The sequence below is a fragment of the Lissotriton vulgaris genome, chromosome 1_1 (assembly GCF_964263255.1).
Source record: "Lissotriton vulgaris chromosome 1_1, aLisVul1.2, whole genome shotgun sequence".
Taxonomy (NCBI): domain Eukaryota; kingdom Metazoa; phylum Chordata; class Amphibia; order Caudata; family Salamandridae; genus Lissotriton; species Lissotriton vulgaris.
The window spans coordinates 536,161,461-536,187,474 of NC_141685.1; the positions used below are offsets into that span (position 1 = coordinate 536,161,461).

The 26,014-nt window shown below is 47.6% G+C and overlaps 1 pseudogene; it reads right to left on the reverse strand.

Moving 5' to 3' along the window:
* Positions 1-2,297: 2,297 nt before the first annotated feature.
* LOC147747440 (pyruvate dehydrogenase (acetyl-transferring) kinase isozyme 2, mitochondrial-like) lies at positions 2,298-12,753 on the reverse strand (annotated as a pseudogene).
* Between the last annotated feature and the right edge of the window lie 13,261 nt (positions 12,754-26,014).

Consider the following 26,014-nt stretch of genomic DNA (forward strand, 5'->3'; position numbering starts at 1 on the left):
CTGGGTTTGGGTTTTGGGGTACAGGGGTATTTTTAGGTTTTAGGGTTGGGTTTGGGTTTTGGGGTACAGGGGTATTTTTAGGTTTTAGGGCTGGGTTTGGGTTTTGGGGTACAGGGGTATTTTTAGGTTTTAGGGTTGGGTTTGGGTTTTGGGGTATAGGGGTATTTTTAGGTTTTAGGGCTGGGTTTGGGTTTTGGGGTACAGGTGTATTTTTAGGTTTTAGGGTTGGGTTTGGGTTTTGGGGTACAGGGGTATTTTTAGGTTTTAGGGCTAGGTTTGGGTTTTGGGGTACAGGGGTATTTTTAGGTTTTAGGGTTGGGTTTGGGTTTTGGGGTACAGGGGGATTTTTAGGTTTTAGGGCTGGGTTTGGGTTTTGGGGTACAGGGGGATTTTTAGGTTTTAGGGTTGGGTTTGGGTTTTGGGGTACAGGGGTATTTTTAGGTTTTAGGGTTGGGATTGGGTTTTGGGGTAGAGGGGTATTTTTAACCTATTTTTACAAATAATACAATTAAAATTAATTTTAATAATAATTTTATTAAATAAATATATTACAAATAATTAAATTAAATAATACATTAATAAATATTTATATTATTAAAATTATTTACTATTATTATATACTTACCTATACTTACGTTGTAATGGTATGCGTTGTAATAGTATCTGCGTTGTAGTGTTTTGCGTTGTAAAGGTATCCGTTGTAAAATGATTTGCTTTGTAAAAAATCCGTTGTAATGGTATGCGTGCTAAAAGTACGCGTTGTAACATCATATATCCATCAGCATGTGGTGGCCTCCTCCGGCCTCCGTCCAGGGCAGAGCCTTCTGTTGGGGTTAAAATGTACAAAACAAACGTATAAAAATAAAAAGAAGAGGTTATAGTTCTAACCTAGTCTCATCATTTCAGAGCTGAAGCATATTTTTTTTAATGAAGAAAGATTTATTCTCCAGCAAAATTAAAAGCGGATTATGATCATCCAATGTCTATGTATGGAGAGATGAAATCCCACTTCTCGCACGTATGTTCTCTCGATTTCTCTCCATCAGTCTCAAAACTTCACATTCTCAAATGCCCCTTTAAGGCCTTTCCATCAAATTTCTTTTTAGTTTTGTGGTAACAACTGCAAAAAGTAGGTAAAAATACTTGGAGTGTTCGAAGTGCTGGAAATTGTTCAAATGAAAGTTTGAGACATGTTCTTTAAAGTGAAAACCAGGAGAGAGTTTTCCCGAAGGAACCCAGAAAGGACTGGGAAATAGTAACACTAAAAGAGGGGGGTTTCCTTTCTGTGGTTATTTTATGGTTATTGTTACTGAATCTGGAGACCGGGGAGACCAGACAGACCGCGCGCATGAAAATACATTGAGAGCCACAGCAGCACTGTACCAAATACGTGTCCCGCGCTCCATACTGACGCTGGAGACTGCAGATACCTGGCAGATTGCGCGCATGAGAATTTATTTAGATGTGAAGTTTGTCTAAACAAGGAATCTACTTGTAAGAAGGCTCCCGAACACCTCAAGTCGACCTAGATACAAAATAGGCGACGGAAGGAACGTCCATTTAAATTCATGACACCGGCACACCATTTCCAAACCCTCCAGATTGTCAGACAGAGGTGAATATACAGTTTAAAGGAACTTTACGCTCCAGGATCAAGACTGGCATAGCGAATTGAAAACGCTTTAAGTATCTATGAAGTTTTTAATCATTAGTCCTGAAGAAGGTGTCTTATCCGACTAAGCACCGAAACGCGTCGACAACAGTGTTTTTATCTTGTCTCCTTATGTTTTTACATTGTAATATTTGGAAGAAATGTATATGTTTGTATGATACTGTATGAACTCTTTAGTATGAATACTTGTGTCTTCCTTTTTTAATAAATGTGACTTTTTGATACAACTTTTGGTTCTGTATATACATATGTCTCTGAGGATATTGTAAAATTGTTTAAAGCTAAAACTGTTTCACAACAGGTGTCTGATACTATTGGTTTGATCTACTATACAATAACCATAAAATAACCCCAGAAAGGAAACCCCCCTCTTTTAATGTTCTTTAAAGTGCCACAGCACTCGTGATGTGAGATAATCGGACACACTGGTACCAAAGTGAAGGATTTGGACACAAAAAATAGATAAACACTGCACAAAACCTCACGCTGTGAGGTTCCCCATGTTACTTGCATACATCACCCTCTATAACGCAGCTGGTGTGGGATTAGATCATGACTTAGTCTTTTGAGGGTGTAGAGGCAAGTCCTTGACATAGTGCCAGGCCGGTGTGAAAAATACTGCCAGCTAGCTGAGCCGATATATGGAGAGATTTTTAGGTTCCGTGCTGGGGACGCACCAGTCATCAGTTTCTTGAGTTGACTGGTAGTGCTTCCAGGTAGATTTGTTGTAGACAGGAAGGCGTTCCACTGAGTTCGTTGAAAGTGCCTTAAGATAAATGACTGCATCAGTTCCAGAGCCCTCCATGGAGTAAAGCTGCAGGTCACCCTGGAAGTACTTGGCATAGAGTCTAGAAATAGGAAGACCATATCCAAAACCAGCCAGAGGTGTTCCACCTGCAATTAGCTGTGGCATGGGTGCAGTAGAATACATATATATATAAATTTCTTTATTCGGTTTTTGTCAATTATAAAACCATAAAAGCAGCAATATGAAATTTACAGCATTAAAACAATTCATACAAAAAAAAGATTTCTTTTTAAAGATTCCTTCGATGTCTAATAATGCATTTTAAAAAGTTCAATACATGATAGCAGGAGCGCTCAGAGTCTAACATCTGCAAAAGGATCATGGCCGGACGGCATTGTCTAAGGCCCCAGTCTTTTAGTAATGGGAATAGCCAGGTTCTCCTGTGCGGATGATAGTATTTACAAAACAGTATCGTATGCATACATGTTTGAATTGAAGTCTCATCACAGGGGCATACAGACAGTTTTGGTTCCCAAGTGTTCGTTTGCGGGAAAGCGACAAGTCTGTGAAACAGATTAAGTCTGAGTCTAGTTAAGAGCATCCTTTCGTAAGAGTTAATTTCCAGTGCAAGATAAGGCTGAATTTGTAGCGATAACTGTACCATGTTTGCGTGTTGTACAGATTGTTTGTTTGAGAGCAGGGTAATTCTGAGTGACTCAAGATGGCTCATTGCTTTCAGTTTCAGCTCTTTTTTGCTTATCTCGGTCAGAGATTGTGGACTGAAGTAGAATCTTTCTAAACCAATATCTGTAAAAAATCGCTTCACGTAGGTAAGCCAGGCTATTCTGTGCACATTATCAAGGGCCATTGAATCCTCTATAATGGCTTTGGTCAACATGTTCTTGTCAGAGAGCCATATGCGCCTCCAGAGTAGCAATGGCTGTACTTTTATTAGGTCCTCAATGTAGGGGATTCCCAGTTCCATGTGGCATGCGTATGTGGATGAACACTTGGGGGCGGATAGGAGGAATCTTGTGAATGAGTTCTCAGCTGTTTGTAGAGATGCGGCATCGACATGTCCCCAAACGCCAGCCCCATATAGGGCAGTGGATAGGCATTTTGCGGAATAGATTTGCAACATCTCCACTGGGGATCTCCTTCCGAGTCTTTGTGAAAAACTAATCAAGGCAGTGTTGGCTCTTCTAAAAAGGTGCCTTCTCGACTCAATGGCAGCTTTCCATTTTAATTTCTCGTCGATCATTATGCCCAGGTAGGGATATTGTGGCGTTCTCTCAAGATTTTGGTTGTTGAGGGTGATGTTCTTTATCCGTTTACTCCCTCCACCGGCCACCATTACAAACGTTTTTTTCACGTTTATATGTAAGTCCAGTTCGCCCATAAAATCAGCATATTTGTTTAAGGATTTCTGAAGTTCTATGGGGGTGCGAGCCAGAATTACCGCGTCATCCGCGTAGAGCAATGCCGGGATCATGCGTTGTTTTCTTCTTGGGAGGTCCTGTGCCCCTCTCAGCATCCTCTCTTCCAACCCGTTTGTATACAGGGAGAAGAGGAAAGGGGCCAGGACGCACCCCTGCCTGACTCCTCGCTCTACCTTGAATGACGGAGTGAGCTCACCCTTTGTCCCGTAGCGCACTCTCGCAGTGGCATTCGTATATAATTCCCTTAGAAAGTCCAATAGTGGGGGATCCACCCCCATGTTTCGCAGGAGAGTCCATAGCTTTGAGTGTGATACGCAGTCAAAAGCAGAGGACAAGTCCACGTACACCGTGTACATTGTCCCCTGCTTTGCGTGGATGTACTTGGAGACAATTAGACTTAGGTTAAGGGCCTGTTCGACGGTTCCGAACCCTTCTCTGAAGCCAAATTGAAGGTCCGATAAGATCTTACTGTCGTCAGCCCATTGTTGCAGTTGTTCCAGGATTACTCTGCCGACTACTTTTCCTGCGGAATCTAATAGAGAGATCGGTCGGTAACATTTAACATCTTGACGGTCCCCCTTTTTAAAGATGGGAACCATAATGGAGTTGGACCAAGACTCCATTAAACCCAATCTCGCTGTTGCAGAACATACTCTAGTGAGTATAGGAGCCCACAGATCCGGATGCTGTTTGAAGAGATCCACAGGGACCCCGTCAGGTCCTGGAGCTTTGCCCCCTTTGCTTAGATTTAGTGCTTGCATTACCTCAAGGATATTAAACTGAATGTTTATTGGAAAGTCGACAGGAGGATGAGAATGAGTTGTTTCTTCGTTGGGAGATGTTAGTTTGAATATATGGGAGAAATGTTGTACCCATGTTTCCTCTTCTATCGCTACGTCAATTTGAGGTCTGCTGGAGTCAGAAAGAAAAGGGGTTTTCACTGTCCGCCAGAAAGACTCACTGTTTTTTGTGAGTGAGCTTTTGTGTAGTTCATTCCATAGGGATTGTTTTAGCTCCTGTTTTCTTTGTTTCCTGACAATTTTATACTGGTGTCTTAGATGTTTGATCAGTTGTATGTCTCTTTTTGGTTGCCTAAGGGCCTCTTTTAATTTGGTTAGAGAGCTCGTACAGTCGTGATTGAACCAGCCTGGGATTATTGGATTATTTAGGTTATTTGATTTATTTTCCCTGGTCAGCATTAGTTTGGTTTTATCCAAAATGATCTTGAAGTTTTGAAGGATGGCGTTGTCATCAGACTCCAAATCTAAGCAGTTTATTATGTTAGGATATAGAGTCTTTATTATACTACTGCTTAGTTGGGTTGGATCCATCTTGCCCCATTTCACTGTGAAACCATTTGGTCTGCCCACTTCTATCTGATTTTGAGAAAGAGTGTGTGCTATTAGGGTTGTCCGTGTTGGGTGATCTAGAAGATCCAGATCCACTCTAAGCGCAGAATGATCGCTTAAGTTGTTTGCCAATAGGGTAAAGTCCGTAGTTAGCTGTCTCAGCCCATCCGTTGTTAGGACATAATCTACAGTAGTCTCATGTCCCCGCCCTAGATATGTGGGGTAGAGAGTATTATCATCCGGATTTTGCTTGTTTGTTAGTGACAATTCCAGGTCTGTGAGGAGATTGTTCATCGCTTCCCCTTTTCCATCGTGTGAAAAATGGGCAAGGGGGTTATCGTGCTCGTCCACTATCCCACAGTTAAGATTGTTCAGATGTGGGCAGGGATGGATATTAAAATCTCCTCCCCATAGTAAGTGAACAGTTGCCTTTTTACTATATGTTTTAGTATATCTAGCGATTTTTTCCTGGATTGTCTGGAGAGTTTTGATGAAGTTTTCTTCTTCTAGGTTGTTGTAGAAGTTTACTAGGATGACAATAACATCTTTGCCAACTGAGATGGTAATAAGTTGGAAGTTTGGAGAGTTTTCAATTTTGAGGAGGTTCAGGCTAGGAATTGTGTTAGCTATGTAGGTGATCAAACCCCCCTTGGGCCTACCCGCAGTACTAGGAATGGCTGGGGAAAAAAGGGTTTTATAGCCTGCGATATGTAGCTCTTTTGTGGCCCATGTTTCCTGGAGGCATATTATTTTTCCATCCTCGAGAAATTGGGCTGCTGAGCCATCATCTATTTTGGTGCGAAGTCCCGCTATGTTCCAGAAAATGACAGACAAAGATCGTTGTCTATTATCTTGTCTTGTGGTCATTTTCCTTTCCGGGACACTAGATGGAGTATTTGGGTTGTCGTTGGTAGAATCAGGTGGTGGTCAATCGACCATCTCCAGACTACTGTATCGGTTCATAGTTGGTATACCTGACCAGTTTTCTCAGTACGGTGTTTCTCCATATCTAGGTCTAAAGGGCCGCTGAGGTGGGGCACCCCATTGTTCCCAGTCTCTTCTTCTGTTGCGGGGACCCATTACCTGCCATGGGGCTTCCTGTTGATAGTAATTTGGGTCGGCCGACCACCATGAGGGCTCTAGACCATTCTGCTGTGGGGGGATTTTGGGTCTAGCGTTAGTAAAGTCCCAGGGCTGTGGAACTGCTTTACGCCACAAGTTGTCTTGTTCATTAAAGTGGCTATTGTAATGCTTTTTAGGATAAAAGAAGGAAAGACTCTTTGTGTCAATTCCCCCTCTTGGATTATGTTGTTCCCAGGAGCATATGTACTAGGCATGGGCGGAAAATCCGTTCCGCTCGCGGATTTTGCGGATTTTCGGGAAATCCGCAATCCGCGAGATTTGCGAATTTCCTGCAAAATCCGCAAATCCGCGAGCAGCGGATTTTGCTCGCACTGCTCGCACTGTTCGCGTGAGTTCGCGCCCCGCGAATAAGTGCGAAATTGCAGAAATATGATCTAAGCAAAACTGAAAGTAACTACTTACCAGGTTCAAAAGTTCAGGCACATCATTAGTAGCCATTTCCTGTAGTGCTTCCTGAGGGGCCCCTCCAGAGTTCAGTTGCCAGTTGAAACTATTATGTGACCCTGCTCTGAACCTCAGAATAGTTACACATATGCCACAAAGGTCATGAATTACAGCTAAGGGAGACAAGCAGGAGCCAGGCTGGAAGTTAAAATCCATTAATCAGCCCCTAATTCATTATTGTCAGTTGGGGCAGGGCAGGTGTTGTAACTAATTTTGCAACAATGAAAGCACTTAGCAAGTGCAAAAGATCACTAATCAGGGCGCACTAAGGAAGCAGGTGCCAGCTAAAAAAATATTCTGTGACACATTAATCAGCCCCAAATTAATTCAGGTCACTTGAGGCAGGGAAGGTGTGCTTTGCTTTGCCGAAAATAATGTACACTGGACAACCAGAGGGTGTGGTGATGAAACAGAGGGTGGCATGGGTGGGCCAGAGGGTGGCATGAGTAGTCAGAGAGTGGCAGTGGTGACAGAGAGTGGCAGTGATGAAGAAGAGTGTCCCAAACAGGTTGGACACGTAGAAACAACAAGTTCGCAAAACTTGCGACCCGACAGGTAAGTTCGCAAATTGCGAAATTGTAAAAACCCTCGCGAACTGGCAGAAACACGGGCGAACACAAAAAAAAAAAAAAATCCGCAAATTCGCGGGAATTCGCGGATTTTGCGGATTGCGAGTTCGCAAATCCGCAAATTCGCGGATTGCCAATCCGCAAAATCCGCTCATGCCTGATATGTACTCGACAACCTTGGGATCCTCGAAGGTGATGACAATGCAGTCACCCTGTATTAGTTTTTTAGTGTCTCCCACCCAAGGGGTCCTACTGACTGTTGCTATCCTGCTTGTCCAGTTAGGGGGAGAAGGGCGGTTCGTGTTTAGCCAATATTGGACCTTATTCTTTAGGGACCAGTTAGGCTCTGTTATCTCCCCTGTTAATTCTGGTACACCCGTCATTACGACCACATATGGTGATGCTTCAGGTGGTAAATGCGTGTAAGTTCTACCATCGTTAGCTCCTCTAGTGGTACCTTTATTAACTGAGGGGTTTGGTTTGCTCTGGGGAGGGTTTGTAACGGCTGGTGTTTTTGGGGCTGGCGTGTTTACTTTTGTTATGTTAGTAGCTGTGGCTTTTGGGAGTGTGTCAGCGTTAGGAGTTGGTACTATTGTTACCGCAGGTGGTTTGCCTACTACAGAGTCTTTTGCAGCAGGTTGTGGTTTTGTTACAGGACGGGTTTGTGTAACTTTTTTACTTTGTAGGGGGGGTGCAGATTGATTATTTGCTCCCTTTTTTGGGGGTTCACAAGTTGGGTTATGTTGTAGGGATTTGGTAATTTTTAACATTTGGGTTTCTATATTTATTAATCTCATTTCAAGAGGTTGAAATAGAGTTTTTAATACTGAGGTAATTTTGTTTACCAGATCAAGAGAATCTGGTTCATTGCTGTGGGAGATGATAACGGGTGAACCTGTGACAGTAGTATTTATATTGTTATTAGGGGAAGAATGGTGTACTAGAACCTGATGATTAGTATGGTCCGCCGCTCTTGGTGACGAGCAAGCCAGGTTGGGGGGCGTGATTAGATCAGTTGTCTCAGCTATTTCGATCCCATTAACTAGGTCTGCTTTCCCCTTATCCTTCCTTTTCTTTACAGCCCCCTCCCTCCTCCCTCTTGCCTGTCTTACTTCTTCTGGCGTTTGCTCGCGTAGAAGTTCGGGTGTTTTTTCTAAGTCTGAGTTGGTAAGTGAGAGGGATAGTTGAGAGGCTGAGAGATCTACGTTGTTCGGCAGGCTAAGCCTCTTATTACTTTGTGGTGGATCGGCTAGGGTGTTTTCCACCTCTGGAGTTCTTGCTGTGGCCAATGGTCCCATAGAGGATCGCCTCGCGATCGCGAGATCTGTGGATACTCTTCCCTCTATCAGGCTAATGCTTTGGTCAATAAAGGTGTTAGCCTTGGCCAAAAAGTCATCCATTGGGCCTAAAAGCTGTTCTCCGATGCCTCTCTTTTTTAATTTCTTTAGTTTGTTACTCCTGGTATTCATTTTTCGTGGGATGGTTTGGAGGAGATGGTCTGATTGGAATGCAGGGGGAGGAAGTAGAAATACTCAGGGAACTCGGGCTTAGAGGGAGAGCCCGGCCCGGTCTCCCCACGGTCTCTAACGGCCTCAAACGGCCCGCTCTTTGCCCGGTCTTCGCCCCGGGCTGCGTCCCGCGCGCGTCCCGCGATGCGCGTTCCAAGGATCGCTTTTAGGATGTGGTGGGTTGTGGGGGCGTGGCACTGTGAGGGGGCGCCGCTCTCACGGGAAGAGGACCAGCTGGAGCTGTTGTATGCTGGTCCTCGCAGTCCCGGGGCCAGCGCCTCACCCTCCTCTGCGGCCACGCGGTGTTTACCAGCGTCCCAGCCGCTCCAGCAACGCAGGGTGATGGTGGTTTAGCTACTCCTGTAGCTTAGGCGGTGATTCAGGGCTCCAAAAACAGCAAAGGCAGCAGAGTCAGTTACGAGTGGCACCCGTGAAGCGGGTGCCGCGAGATGTTAAAGGGCTTGGCTGGGGGCGTGGCACTGTGAGGGGGTGCGGCTCTCACGGGAAGAGGACCAGCTGGAGCTGTTGTATGCTGGTCCTCGCAGTCCCTGGGCCAGCGCCTCACCCTCCTCTGCGGCCACGCGGTGTTTACCGGCGTCCCAGCCGCTCCAGCAACGCAGGGTGATGGTGGTTTAGCTACTCCTGTAGCTTAGGCGGTGATTCAGGGCTCCAAAAACAGCAAAGGCAGCAGAGTCAGTTACGAGTGGCACCCGCGAAGCGGGTGCCGCGAGATGTTAAAGGGCTTGGCTGGGGGTGTGGCACTGTGAGGGGGCGCGGCTCTCACAGGAAGAGGACCAGCTGGAGCTGTTGTATGCTGGTCCTCGCAGTCCCGGGGCCAGCGCCTCACCCTCCTCTGCGGCCACGCGGTGTTTACCGCATCCCAGCCGCTCCAGCAACGCAGGGTGATGTGGTTTAGCTACTCCTGTAGCTTAGGCGGTGATTCAGGGCTCCAAAAACAGCAAAGGCAGCAGAGTCAGTTACGAGTGGCACCCGCGAAGCGGGTGCCGCGAGATGTTAAAGGGCTTGGCTGGGGGCGTGGCACTGTGAGGGGGCGCGGCTCTCACGGGAAGAGGACCAGCTGGAGCTGTTGTATGCTGGTCCTCGCAGTCCCGGGGCCAGCGCCTCACCCTCCTCTGCGGCCACGCGGTGTTTACCGGCGTCCCAGCCGCTCCAGCAACGCAGGGTGATGGTGGTTTAGCTACTCCTGTAGCTTAGGCGGTGATTCAGGGCTCCAAAAACAGCAAAGGCAGCAGAGTCAGTTACGAGTGGCACCCGCGAAGCGGGTGCCGCGAGATGTTAAAGGGCTTGGCTGGGGGCGTGGCACTGTGAGGGGGCGCGGCTCTCACAGGAAGAGGACCAGCTGGAGCTGTTGTATGCTGGTCCTCGCAGTCCCGGGGCCAGCGCCTCACCCTCCTCTGCGGCCACGCGGTGTTTACCGCGTCCCAGCCGCTCCAGCAACGCAGGGTGATGTGGTTTAGCTACTCCTGTAGCTTAGGCGGTGATTCAGGGCTCCAAAAACAGCAAAGGCAGCAGAGTCAGTTACGAGTGGCACCCGCGAAGCGGGTGCCGCGAGATGTTAAAGGGCTTGGCTGGGGGCGTGGCACTGTGAGGGGACACGGCTCTCACGGGAAGAGGACCAGCTGGAGCTGTTGTATGCTGGTCCTCGCAGTCCCGGGGCCAGCGCCTCACCCTCCTCTGCGGCCACGCGGTGTTTACCGCGTCCCAGCCGCTCCAGCAACGCAGGGTGATGTGGTTTAGCTACTCCTGTAGCTTAGGCGGTGATTCAGGGCTCCAAAAACAGCAAAGGCAGCAGAGTCAGTTACGAGTGGCACCCGCGAAGCGGGTGCCGCGAGATGTTAAAGGGCTTGGCTGGGGGCGTGGCACTGTGAGGGGGCGCCGCTCTCACGGGAAGAGGACCAGCTGGAGCTGTTGTATGCTGGTCCTCGCAGTCCCGGGGCCAGCGCCTCACCCTCCTCTGCGGCCATGCGGTGTTTACCGCGTCCCAGCCCCTCCAGCAACGCAGGGTGATGTGGTTTAGCTACTCCTGTAGCTTAGGCGGTGATTCAGGGCTCCAAAAACAGCAAAGGCAGCAGAGTCAGTTACGAGTGGCACCCGCGAAGCGGGTGCCGCGAGATGTTAAAGGGCTTGGCTGGGGGCGTGGCACTGTGGGGGGGCGCAGCTCTCACGGGAAGAGGACCAGCTGGAGCTGTTGTATGCTGGTCCTCGCAGTCCCTGGGCCAGCGCCTCACCCTCCTCTGCGGCCACGCGGTGTTTACCGGCGTCCCAGCCGCTCCAGCAACGCAGGGTGATGGTGGTTTAGCTACTCCTGTAGCTTAGGCGGTGATTCAGGGCTCCAAAAACAGCAAAGGCAGCAGAGTCAGTTACGAGTGGCACCCGCGAAGCGGGTGCCGCGAGATGTTAAAGGGCTTGGCTGGGGGCGTGGCACTGTGAGGGGGCGCGGCTCTCACAGGAAGAGGACCAGCTGGAGCTGTTGTATGCTGGTCCTCGCAGTCCCGGGGCCAGCGCCTCACCCTCCTCTGCGGCCACGCGGTGTTTACCGCGTCCCAGCCGCTCCAGCAACGCAGGGTGATGTGGTTTAGCTACTCCTGTAGCTTAGGCGGTGATTCAGGGCTCCAAAAACAGCAAAGGCAGCAGAGTCAGTTACGAGTGGCACCCGCGAAGCGGGTGCCGCGAGATGTTAAAGGGATTTGGCTGGGGGCGTGGCACTGTGAGGGGGCGCGGCTCGCACGGGAAGAGGACCAGCTGGAGCTGTTGTATGCTGGTCCTCGCAGTCCCGGGGCCAGCGCCTCACCCTCCTCTGCGGCCACGCGGTGTTTACCGGCGTCCCAGCCGCTCCAGCAACGCAGGGTGATGGTGGTTTAGCTACTCCTGTAGCTTAGGCGGTGATTCAGGTCTCCAAAAACAGCAAAGGCAGCAGAGTCAGTTACGAGTACATATAGCTAAAGAGACTTTCAATCTTGCGTAGTGGGACACCACCTCTTCTGTCACTCATCTTAATAGCGACATCTTCGCCGCCAGAGTCACCATCACCTTGATGAGTGGAAGTTCGGGACTGGAGCTGTGGTGTTCCACTGTCACTTGCATGGCATTCTTGAAGAGCTCAAAGAGCATGTGATAAAGATGAGATGGGACATATACAATGTGAATGGGGTGTCTTGGATCATTAGCATTGACTGCCTGGATTTCCAGATTAGGTGAGGCCATATAGTATTTATTACACAGCATCTTCGACATTTCTTAGGCATCTCTCACTACGTCAGTCCCATCACAGTTCGGATAGATGCTTCCAATGTGTTTAGGATTTGCAGGGTTTGTCGTTCCATCAAAAATCAAAGTGTGCTGGTTGATCAGCATGCGGATAGAGATGCAGCTCAGGTAAAAGCGGTCATAAAGTATTGCACATTCTTATTTGTCACTAGGTCGACGCCGAAGGCTTCCTTGTTCTTAATGACCCTCTGGAACATAGTTGGGACCACATTATTGTGCTGATTCCTGATGGTGATGAGGGCGTTTGTGAACTGTTCAAGGGTGCTCTGGTCCTCTGGACTTTTATGAAGAAACTCCAGGATGTCCAACAAACTCTGAACATTCCAGCTCTGCAGCAGCTGAACAGAAGGGGTTCCTAGCAGTCAACGTGGTAGCAAGTTAATCTCTTTCATGATGTTGGCTAAATGCACTGGCAGCTCCTGGCGCAGGAAGGCAAAGGAGGTCTTCTCACAGGCATTGCTAGATCCAATGTCCATGAATTGCTTCATGGAGAGCGGGGAGGGAGAAAACTTATGGAAATGGTCGATCTGCTTCGGGGTGCCCCCTGCCCGGCTCGCATCCAGCATCAGGGTGCGAACCAGGGGCATCCTCATAGTGGGGCTGTCAGAGGAGGACGTGCATGGGCTGCTGCGTGTCTGCTCTCTGCAGCCCTAATCCAGGGCTCGAATTCAGGATTGTCAGGCTCAACTCTCCCAGCCTGCTATTTCTTCCGTATTGCGATTGAAACTCTATTTGTTCTGCCTCTAGATTTTGGGTTCTAGGACCCTGGCCTCGTCCAGAGGGTCACGGTTGACTCTACGTCTCTTGCCGAATGATTAAGCATTTTTATTATTACATAAAACGAAGACATAGTTGCTGCTTTTTTATTTATTTTATGCAACCAACTTCCATTGACAAAGCCAATAGTCCTGGCTTGTTGTGGGTCTAGTGTTACTGGATGCAATGATAGAAACAGCAAAATACCAGAGGCGCAGCACATTATGCTCAGCATATATTTTAAGGTAGGGTGTTTTAAGCCACACCCTTAATTACACCAGACACGCCACTTGGAGAGACCCCCAGATTATTCATCCCACTTAAAGCCCTGGAAACAACACCATGTCACAGTCACCTCGTGTCCTGGCACTGTGCATCATGCATGACTCATCACTTCCAAGTTTTCAGATTGCCTATGTGCAGGGGCATAGGGAACCCTCCCCCACCCCACCCCTTGCTTTAGGAACTACAGCGTGGGTGGAGTTCTAGATGGGTCTCTTCTGTCTGCAACTGGATTGGTGGGTGGATGGGTGAAGGATGGGTGCCTAATTGAAAGGGGATTGGAGAGAGAAAGGGAGGATGGATGAATGATTGACTGAATAGATGGGAGAATGGATGCATGGATGAGTGAAAAGAAGAATGTGAAGATGGATGAGTAAAAGAATGCATATATGAGTGAAAGGGAGGGTGGAGAGCTGGAAGAAAGGATGGATGATAAGTGAAAGGGTGAATGGGTGGACGGATGAGTGACTGGGTATATGGACGAGTAAGTGAAAGGATGGCTGATGTGTGAAAGGGTAAATAATTGGGTGGATGAGTGGATAGATGGGTGGAAGAGTGGATGGATGAATGAAAGGATGGCTTGGGTGTAAGGGTAAATTGGTTGGATGGATGAGTGAATGAATGGATGGGTGGAAGAGTGGATGGATTAGTGAAAGGATGGATTGGGTGAAAGGGTGGATGGATGAGTGAAATTATGGATTGGAGGATAGATGATGGATAGGTGTGCAAATTGTTGAAAATCTTTGGATATGAATGGGCACACAGATGGATGGACAGAATGAATGGTGAAAGACTGAATGATGGATTAAAGAATTAATAGATGACATTTTTAGTGACACCCAACTGCTACTTGAATGTTACACTAGTAATTGTAAATGTTTGCATGTTTTGTTTTAGGTGTAAGATCTTAGGGAGAGTCTCATAGTGGCATGAGCTGTGCTTGAGATGTATATTGTGCTTGTAGCAATAGGCAAGGCGTCACAAATAAACTCTTAGTGTATTGACAGTGCATTCTTTCAGAAAGCTGCAGGAAAAAGCACATTTGTAACTTCCGTCAGCTTGTGCAACTCTCTGCGAAGCCCCCATAAGCAAAGTCAGATTCCATATTTTAAGTTCCACTTGTTGAAACACCCATAATGCATTCCCTATAGTGGGTTCATCACAGCAATCCCCCCTTTAGTTCACCTATGCATGCCGCTTTACATCTCACAATGGCACTCAGATATGAGATGCTAGTAACAAAGTCTATCCGAGCAGATCTTCCTGACCACTTCTCTCACCAAACATTTCTTCTCAGGACCATGAGTTTCTAAACAAAATATCAAACTGGACAACCCAGTGCAGTAACCATATAAATAGATTATTATCATATGAAATACCACAAAAAGACCCGCACAGTTGGTCCAAGCTGCACGCATACCGAAAAACCGTGAAGTGCCAATAGTCTCAACCTAATATAAAACTTATTTTGACTTGTACTTAATTGGTTGTCCATTTACGTACTTTTATACTATCGCACAACTTCCTCTGATGTGTCTGTAAAACGTACCTTGTGTCCCGAACTTTTGTCCTGAATTTTGACCTTCTGTCCTGAATTTTTGTCCTGAATTTTTACACGTACCCTCCTGAATTTGCACCCATGCCAATTGGTCACCCTACATCCATCTCTTCTCTCAATTTGTATGAGCAAAAAACAACCCCGCAACCCGTGTTGCTATACCAGTGCCTGTCACATCATGAGTGACAGGGAAGACAATATGGCATACTTCAAGAAATACCACATTCCAGACACAGGCAGGCAGCCGACGACCTCCGAAGACGGTGAAATGAAACGCCTACAAGACAAGGAAAGAAGCGATGGCAACGGAAGCTCGACCGTGTTCCTTGACAGTGACATTCCTTGCCTCAGGTCGACCGGAAGTGACCCCAGTATCTCGCGTGGACGGATGTGAACTGTAACTCTTTCCGCAAAGGGGGGTAGGGGTGGGGGTCACATCGTAAGCGACAGGGGTGAAGGCAGGATGCCTCTTTCAGAAGAAGGTGAGAAGTAAAGGAGACGAGAAGGAGCAAAGGAAAGGGCTTCAGACTGTGGGCGGAGGGTGAAGACACGTTTTGTTTGGGAGGTATCTCGGGGCTGTGGGGTAGGTCCTGCCGAGGCTCACTAGTCACTGTCCCGCAAGTAATGAAAACCCGTCTTTGAAACGGGTGCCACTGCCTATCTGGCTCTATATTCATGACCTTAAGGCTACTGACCAAAACATTAATCGATTCCCCAACCCTGACTGCAAAAGCCCTTAAGGCATTCCACGGAAGGTGGAATCCCAGTTTACATTTCACGTTTTCATTAATCTTGTTTCCCTGCGAGTATCGGCTTTTTTCAAGATGCTGTAGTTTGTTTAATCCCCCATATGACTCTTGCGGAGTGTACAGTTTCAACTGATTCGTCTCCACTCCAGATGTCTGAGCGAGTTCAGGTTGTGGGGTGGTCTTCACTCACAGTTGAGACCTCCGAAGTTGAGGCACCAGGCCGTGCGAGTTTCTCACAGACCGGTCAGCGGTTCAAAAAGTGTGTACATTACATGTGCATTCAGTTATTGGCCTCCAGCAGAGCACATATAGCCATGGTCGCATCCAAGCCAGTTTTATTCATGGGAAAGTGTCAGATATACAGATGGAAAATTTCAGAAAGATGTGGGGAGAAAATGGGCATAAGTGGCTGCTAGAGAGACTGTGGAAGAAAGCAGGTGTGAAAGGGAGAGTGTGAAAGGGGAGGTCACGACCCCTTTCAAAGACCTAAGTAATGTTTCATTCATAATCTCATATTTTAAGAATTGAAACATATTCAATTCTGATTATTCACAAGAAAATCATTGTTGTTCATTTATCTGGTAAAGTTAACAAACACCGTCAAAGGCAATGAGTCTGGCTTGCTTAGTATATGTGTTTGCTGCTGTGTGACATGCCTGGATGCAATAACAGAAAACTCACAGAAAGCCATCCAACTACTGGTTCCGTTGTATGCAGTCTGTGTGTTAATGAAATAGTGTCTTAAAGGGATCTGGATCAGCTTTGGGGAAGAGACAGTAGGCCTGCTCTAACAATATAAAACAATTGGAAGCAACATAATGGTCTCCATGTCAAAAACAATAGTCACATATCTATCTAAATAAACTACAAATCTATGATCTGCGTGTAACACAATATGCTTTGCAGCATGCACATTAACACTTTATGCTACTTTGAGTTAAAATTGTGACTGAACTAAACACAGAACTATCCCAGAACTGTATTAAAATAGTGCTGTAGTAGAACAGGATCCATAGATATAGATGTTGGAGAGCTAGAAGGGGAAGGGGGATCTTTCTTGACACGTTTTCCTGTTGCAGATGATGATGCAGAGGGTAGATTAGAGACTGGTTTAGGGGCAATTCGTGTAGTATCAGGAGTAGCTCCACTTGTGGCGGAGGTAACAGAGTTGGAATCAATCTCTTCCATGTTATCTTGTAGAATATTATAAGGATTATTGTCAACCAGAGTAGCAGGATCGAGAGAAGAGGTTGCACCACGGGTAGCTTGTGCTTTCGCCATAAAACCGTACACCAATAATGCTCACACCCTCGTAAATATAGCAAAATGTTGATTTATAATGTTGAGATTCTTGGAAAAAAGTTGGATGGTGCCAAAAAGGGAGAGGTAACTTTTGCAAAAAAGTTAAGCAAACCAACAAAAGTCCCAAGACATCAAAACTAGGCGGACTAGCCTCATACGTTCCACAAGCGTTGAGTAGAGAAACAGCATTCACACAAAAGAGTCTCAGTTAAGAAATATGGAGCCATTTCATAAACAGTCAACACTATAACATCCCAAAGTTGCCATGTAGGGAAGTATCAGACTGAAGAGTAAGCTCGCTCTTCCTCAATCCTCAAGAGAAAAGATCATGAAGTCCAGTATTGCCAGTAGAACTCACCAGTTTTATATTAAATCACATGAGGTTAAAGATAATATTTTTCAGGACTCCAGAAACATAGTAATGCATTGAAAATGGCAAAAGCAGTAAAAAAATAACAAAAAATAAGAAAAACGGCAAGGATGAGCAGTAGCCAGCCATGAAGCAGGGGGAGCGCACGTTTGTCAGGATTGGTACAACCGCCAGGCACAGAACAAAAAAGTTGAGCGATAACAGTGCTCAAAATGCGCTCAAAATGGCGGCTGCGAGCTGAGCTGACTGAAACGAAGTCAGCGAGAAAGAAAAAAAGACAAAACGCTCACCCCCGCTAAGCAGGAACGCCGCATTGGCACAGGACAGCTTCATTTCAACTCGCTGTCACTGTGGCAGCGAAACATCAAGCAGCGAAGTCCCAAAAAATGCCTCCATTCGCCACACCGCCATGGAACCTCAAGGAGCGGCGGCCATCTTCGTAGACGCCAAAGCCACAGTCTCAGAACTGTATTAACCACCAGAGTTATCTTACCGCTAATATAATCTCTTCAGAATTGCAGGCACACAAAGATCTCTGCAACAGGTGCCTTAACCCCATAAGATATTTTAAAATAAAGCCCATTTGTGACTAATTGAGTAAGCAAGAACAGATTTAACTGTCACATTTCTTTATTGGCAATTTCTTTTAAATACATGTGTACGTACACAGTCAGACTCTGCTTTTCATGCTGTGCCCCTTGTGATGCGTGATGCAACCCCTTTTCCTCTGCCATGCCTTTACCCTCAAATCATGGGTTCTTGAAGTACATTTTTTCCAATTCCATCAATGGATGTTGTGATGGGAAAGAAGAGTTAATTGTTTGCTGCTTTATATCGCACAGAGTCTGCCCAATAGTATTAGAGCACTTTACATGATCACCAGTTACATTGCAAATAGATTCATTTTTGACACACAAAGACATTGAGTGAATTGCTGAGAATCACAGGATGTTGAGCTGATGCCGGGACTCAAACCTGGCTCCCTACTTCTGGAATCAGCAGCTCTTGCTGTAACACCAAGCCCTTCTATGCCTGTGTTCTCCTGCGAAAGTGCAGTACTCCTTTCAAGGATGCCACAGTTGCTGTGCCCCTCTAGGCAGTGCTGCTAGCTGCTTCTCTGGTCCTGTTGGTAATTCCTCATTCTAAGTCCTCTGGACAGTCCTGCTAGCTGCTTCTCTGGTCACAAGAAAACAAAGGTGCTATGTTTTTCCAAACATCGGAAAACAGGGTCAAAAGGTAAATTCATCTGGAATCTAGATGGCAAACCAATATCCCAGGTGAATTCATACAAATACCTTGGGTTTCAACTCGAACACAACCTCAACTTTAACAACCAGCTGAAGCAAGGAAGAATGAAGGCAAAACAACTCCATTACGCCTTTAAAATTCTAAAGAGGCCGGGCGGAGACTATAATAGGGCGCTTTATTCCAAACTGTCGGATGTGGCTTTGACCGGGTCTACCAGAGTTGCGGTACGAGTTTGGTATAACGCTAATGCCGCTATGGGCTGGTCAGATATTCTTACTCGAGCGACTCCACTTTATGCGGCTGAGAGGTTGGGCAATCTGTGGACTACCAAGGGTTTTGATAAATGGGACCTTATTGGAATTAGTAAGGTGGGGGACCTTTGGCGGAAAGATAAGATAAAGTCTTTTGAAGAGTTGCAAATAGAATTCAAACTCAGTCACCGAGAATACGATCGGTACCTACAGGTCCGACACGCCCTTTCCTCTGTTTTTCCGGCTGACACGCCTGTTCCAGAATCCTCGCCCCTGGAGGATAGGGTAATCGATGGCCACGTCCCGTACAGTACGATCTCCCTCATATACAAAAAGCTGATAAATGATCGAGCGGACCTTCTTCTACAGCTCCGTGTGGTTTGGACCGGCGATGGACTGGAACTTGATGATGAAGACTGGCAGGCGGCGATATCCTCCCCGAGGGAGGTAGCAATCTCGGCCCATCTGAGATTGGTGCAGTTAAAAATCCAACACTGAGTGTATATGACGGGTCCTCGCTTGTTGCGTATGGGATATGTCTCGGATGACTTGTGTAAGCGTGGGTGCGGCATGGTGGGTACATTTCTTCATATTTTGTGGGAATACCCTGCGGTAGCGTCCTTCTGGAATCGTGTGCATGGTGTTATGACTGAGGTGACGGGTGTTTCGCTTTTGCCCGAGGCCCGTAGGTGTTTATTGAATGTGTGGGAGCCTAATGATTATAATGTGGCAGACACAGTGAGCCTCCCTGGGAAACATGACTGCTAATCGCGATATTGCACAGCTGTGGGGGTCGTCTAGGGCTCCCAGCCTGTCAGCCTGGTCTAGAAAAATGGAGTGGTGTATGTTTCGTGAAAAAACAGTTTACATCGCCCGGGGCAGGCCCAAGAAATGGGGAAGGGTGTGGAATCAGTGGAACCAATACCGCTGCGAAATTTGTACCCCTCCATTTGAGCCTCCACCGGAAGTGCTGCATTCCCCTTAGCGTGATGTTCCTTCTGGTTTGGATTTGTCTATTTATCGCAGGCTATCTCTCTTCCCCCTCCCCCCCTCCCATATGCTCTTCCTATAGACTATGAAACAGCTGTGGATGGGGTACTCCCTCCCCAGAAGGAATACTCATGTCTCTGTCTTTAGTTTAGCCTCTGCAGTTATTTTCTCTTTTTTGGTTGGTGGGGTTTTTCTTAAAAACAAAAAACAAAAACCTGATCCCTCCTGTATGTAATGTACGACACAACATGATTGTTTGATTGCCGCCGGGCCCTAGGGTTGTCAGCTCAAGGGCCGTGTATTTATTCATCTTGAACTGTTTCTGGAGCGGTTGCTAACTGACCCGACATGGCTGTAAGATTGCTACTGTATCTTCATGTTTCTCAATAAAGGTTTTTAAAAAAAAAAAATCTAAAGAGGAAGTTAAAAGGCTGCTCAACAGATCACCTGTTAAAAGTAATTGCAGCAAAATTAATTCCAACTATTTCTTATGGCTCAGAACTGATGAATACAAAAGATGCAGGCGCTTTAAACCAAGCCCAGTCGAGTCTCTTTAAGAATCTATTTTCAATTCCACGATACATCTCTCAGCCACAGATTCGATTGGAATATAGGCTCAAAAACCAGAAACCAGCCCGACAAGGAGTGGTGGTCAAATATTACTGGCGGATGAGGCAAGCAGAATAAAACACCTTAGCCCACTCTTGCTGGGCAGAAATTGAACAGCAAGCGAGACAAAAGAATTCCATCGTCAGCATACTAAAAGAATCACTTGCAGACCTACATCTTGAAGAGGCCTGGCATACAATCACCTCCTATTCCGTGTTCAAAAAAGTGGCGAACACGGCAGCGAAACAAAGGTCTTTATTAATGGATAAAACTGCATGTGCAAGGGGGGGCGTGGCTAGTGGCCAAGCATGGCGGCAGCGTGAAGCGGGAGCTCCTCGCGGCATAACGGCCTTTCGTAAAATCCAATAATCTAATCCGTCACACTGCCTGCCCGAAGTGGCGGTACCTGCTCAGGAACCGAAGCAGCACCACCTGATCCAACTCCGACGAAAATCGAGTGCCGGGAACTGCACCTTCCAACACTTGTGCAGTGAGGCCTACGGCGGCCCGGCGACATCGGCCTGGCATATTCATCGAACCCCGGTTGAAGTGTGACCTGCCCGGATTGAACTCAGTGGCAACTGCCGGCCCCCCCGGAAAGGGACATAGGGAGAGACGCTTCAGCACAAGCACTAATGGTGAGAGTCTCTGGGGGGCCGTTGTGACTTGTGGACGGGTGCGGCTGCCCGGGACGGCAAAAACCAGCAGAGAAGCCACGGCGATGACTGAACAGTGAAAGTTTCCACACGGGGGGCGGCACCTTAGGACCCCATCAAGCGCCATTTTGGAGGTGAGGCCTGGTCAGCACGAGTGGAACGGAAAAGGAATAGGCACGCCAGGAGTGCAGACGCCTACTAGCCGTGGCAGTAACGAACAGAACCATCGTCGAGGCTGCCGTCCACACGGTCCGGAGCCCCTGGATCCCTGCACTGCGGAGCACCGCGTGAAGTACAGTGTCTGAGGTGACATTGACGGTGTCGACAACACCCGGGAGCGGAATACTAGAGGAGTCCCAGCAGACCACACACCGGTCAGACGCCGATCGAGCTCCTGAAGCTACAATCGTGGGGCGACCGTGTGCGGAGCTGGAAGTGACTCGAAACGGCCATTGATACTGCCCAGCCAACGTCTAAGCTCACCGGACAACGGGACACGAAGCTGCTCTGCCTCAAGTCATGGCGGGGAAAGGGACCAGAAGCGCTTCGACGCAGGCAAAATTGGATAAATTTGCCTATAGCCAACACGGCCACTCTCAAGTCAGTGGGCGAAACTCCACAGGCGCTACTCCGGACATGGAAGGTACCAAAAAAGTGACATTGGAAGACATTATGAAGACCCTCTCAGAGGTACAAACAACAGTGGGCTCCATTTCCTCCGAAGTTACTCTGCTACGGGGGGACTTTCAAAAGATGACCGAAAGGGTGTCTCAGGTCGAGGTGGTTACAAAATCACTTATTGAAGACACTTCCGAACTACAAATAGCGATGGAACGCATGGAAAAAGTCACCAAGATGCTACAAGAAAAACTGGACGACCAAGAAGGGCGTTCCCGCAGAAACAACATACGCATTCTTGGCCTACCGGAAACAGAAGGGAAGGGAGCAATGGACCTCTACGTCGAGGACCTCATCAAAAATAAACTGCAGCCTAAAGGCCTGTCACATTTTTTCTCCGTTGAGACGGCGCATGTTAATGTTATTATTATTGGTCATCACTTCTACTCTATGGTACGCTATCACGCCAAAAGCCACACGATCATGGTACACTAGCACGCGGCACCGCATCTGTGTTGATGTCGGCCACCGATCGCTTGCGACAATGATTACACGACCCGATGGCCCAACAGTTAAACGTTGTGCCCGATGAGGGCGCCCCTGCGACGGCTGAAGTGCCCCCCCTACGCATGCTTACCTGGAATGTTAGAGGCTTAGGGGATAAAATTAAAATAGGTCTGGTCTTGCAAGCCATTAAACGCCAGGGACCTGACTTAGTGATGCTCCAAGAGACACACCTCGCAGGGTCAACATGTAAAGCACTTAACAGACGTGGGTATGTTATGGCAGTGCATGCAGAATTCACAACAGGATCCAGGGGGACTGGGATTCTTATGAAAAAATCATCCTCTTTTCTGGTGGAGTGCCGCAGGATGGACGATCAGGGTCGTTTTGCGGCATTGCACGGACAATGGGAAGGAAGACCTCTGAATGCGGTCTCCGTGTACATCCCCCCGGCACTCCACTCAACGGCATTACCGGCACTTGGTAAATTTCTCCTAGACCTCCCGGAGGGTGACACAATCATTGGAGGGGACTTTAATGCAATAATGGACCCCACGCTAGACACCTTCCATGTGAGAGACCGCCCGAGGGGTTCTGCCACACTCCCTGGTTTTCTAGAGGCGATGGGCCTTACGGACGTATGGTGACAGTTGAACCCAGCAGCTACCCACTACACATATTACTCTGCAGTACACAATAGCCTTTCACGAATAGACTATTTTTTGTTTCTGGGGGTAGGTCTGGGATCGATAGATAAAATAGATATCCTGCCTAGAGGTATATCTGACCACTCCCCAGTATCTCTATAACTCACCACCAAAGAGAGGAAGTGTGCTAGAATATACCCAATATACCCCAACTATTTGAAAATCCCTAAGATCAGGAAGAAACTCAAATTAGCAACCACGCAATATTTCAAAGAAAATGAAGGGACCGTCTCCTCGCCCTCAGTGCTTTGGGAAGCTTATAAAACAGTCCTCAGAGGGGAAGCGATAGCAGCGATAACGGGACACAAACGGGATTCCAGACGTGAACTCACGGAACTAGAGCTAGCACTTCACAGCGCGAACGTCACACACATGTCAAATCCCACAACGGAGACAACACACTTATTACAGCTTCGTCAACAACAATACCGGGATCATCTCAAAACGACCGTCAAAGGCTATCAAGCAAACACGTTACATAGAATATATGATGTGGGAGATAAGGCTGGGAAAATGCTAGCATGGCTGGACAGGAGAGGGGGCAGTAACAGAGGTATACAGAGACTTTACACGCATGATGGACAACTACAGACACACCCTGAGCAAATAGTACACACCCTGGCACGTCACTTTCAAGAGATATATACCCCAGAACGAGACGTCACTGCACAGACGGCGACAATTTCACTAGAAAATATTACCATTCCCACGCTCACACAAGAGGCACAGCAAGAATTAGAAATTGACCAGTCGGAAGATGAAATCCAATTGGCGATACAAACTTTGCAATCCGGTAAGGCATTAGGCCCCAACCGACTGCCTGTAGAGTGGTATAAAGCAATGGCTCTATGCTAAGCAAACCGTTGCTAAATATGTATACCGAAAGCATTGAAAGGGCGGCACTACCTCTTGACCAGCGTTCTGCCACTATAGTGGCTATACCTATGCCGGATAAACCAACGACTGCATGCACCTCCTACCGCCCCATATCATTGCTTAACGTGGAAGCTAAAATCCTAGCAAAGATCCTGGCCAGCCGTCTGACACAACACCTGCACACACTGATACACCCTGACCAGTCAGGCTTCATGCCCCACAGGAGCACAGCAATGAATCTCAGGGGGGTCCATGGGGTGGTGGCACGTGCACACCTTATTGCTGAGCAGGCAGTGATCCTTTCCCTCGATGCCAAAATGGTGTTCGATCTAGTGGAATGGGAATATCTATTTGCAGTGCTTACTCGTATGGGCTTTGGGCTGAAATATATCGCATGGGTGCGTCTGCTATACACGTCACCGGTAGCACAGGTTGTGGCAAATGGACACACTTCAGCGTCGTTCCCACTGAAGCGGGGGACTAGACAGGGATGCCCGTTGTCTCCTCTGCTCTTTGCCCTGGTGCTTGAACCACTGGCAATCCTGATTAGAACAACGCCACTATTTCGAGGTATCAGGTGGGAGGAGGGGTGGGAAGATAAGATCTCCCTATATGCTGACGATATGCTCATCTACATGGTTGACCCTAATAACGGGATCCCTGCCCTGTTGCACCTCTGTAACACACACGGGAGCTCGTCGGGTTACACCCTGAACTGGTCTAAGTCGGTAGTGTACGTACTCAGAGGCCCGGAGCCATTGTTACGGGAGGACTGCCCCTTGGCCTTAACGACAACCTCCTTTAAATACTTGGGTATTTTCATCACGAATAATGCCACTGACTTCTTTGACACAAACTTAAAGCCACCTATGGAACGCCTACGTGCAGATGTTAAACACTGGGCGACCTTGCCCCTGACCCTCCTAGGGCGGGCGGCTCTGTATAAAATGATGGCACTCCCTAGATTTCTATATGTGTTGGAAAATACCCCTTATTTGGTTGCACCGCGCTATTTTAAGCAAATTGCAGCGCTGGTCTCCAGCCTACTCTGGAATAATGGCCCGGCACGTATAGCGCATGATAAACTGGTGAAGAGTTGGTATGAGGGAGGGATTGCACTACCCAATGTCCAATTATACTACTGGGCGGCTCAACTTAAGATAATCAATCAATGGGTCCACACCCCACGAGAGGACCCAGCATACAAAGCGGATTGGTCTCAACTGGGGACAGACGGCATGCTCTCCGTTTTATATAACAAGTCCCAAGTTAGAAAACTAATTGGCCCGACACAGCACACAGCGACACTGTGGCATAAAGCGCAAACACGGCTGGGCTGGGCAGGGAAACTCACCAAACTGACGCCACTGTGGGATACAAAATCATTGGGGAACCTCAGATTATGCAAAGGATTCACGCAGTGGGACCGCATAGGAATCTCCACGATAGGGGACCAGTGGGAGAAAAGCACAGTGATTGCATTTTCGCAACTCCAACAACAATACGGTTTAGGCCCCAACGAGACGTTCAGGTACGTGCAGATACGTCACGCACTACTCCAAGCAATTCCACCAGACACTGACCTACCAGAATCTTCACCACTAGAGGATAGACTACTGACGGACTTTATGCCGCAGAGTGCAACTTCTCTCACATATAAAAAGTTAGTCAACAACCTGGCAGACCCCACATTACACCTTAAAGAGAAATGGGTGGGGGAAATAGGAGAGGTAGATGAATCGGAATGGAATGAAGCGCTTGCCTCACCGAGAGAAGTAGGCATATCGGCGAAATTCAGATTAGTGCAACTCAAAATTCTGCACCGAGTTTACTACACTAGAACGTTACTTCACAGGATACAAAGGGCACCACACCCATTCTGCCTCAGGGGATGCGGGGAGGAGGGGAATCTGTTCCACAGCCTATGGGAATGCCCGCAGATACAAGAATACTGGAAGCAAATTATGCACACTGTCTCCCAAGCACTTAAGATATCTATCCTGCCTGAACCTCGAAAGTGTCTGTTGAACATTTGGGACCCCAATGATCTGGACAGGTATGGACTGTTGTGGGTCACACTAGCCATTACAGTAGCCAAGAGGGCCATTGCACAAAAATGGGGTGTTCCAGAACTTCCTACAGCGGCTCGATGGGCCAGAAATATGGACTTGTTGATGGTGACGGAAAGGGCGGTGTATGTGCTTAGGGCTTCCCCCCGGAAATGGAACAAAATCTGGGCTCCATGGAATACTTATAGAGGGGAAATCTGTGAACCCTTGCCACAAAACGAAGATCTAGACTCTGAGGGGGAGGATGAATAGGGGGGAGGGTGTGTGGTTCTTCATGCACCGGGCTGTCGTATGATTGTGGCATAATCA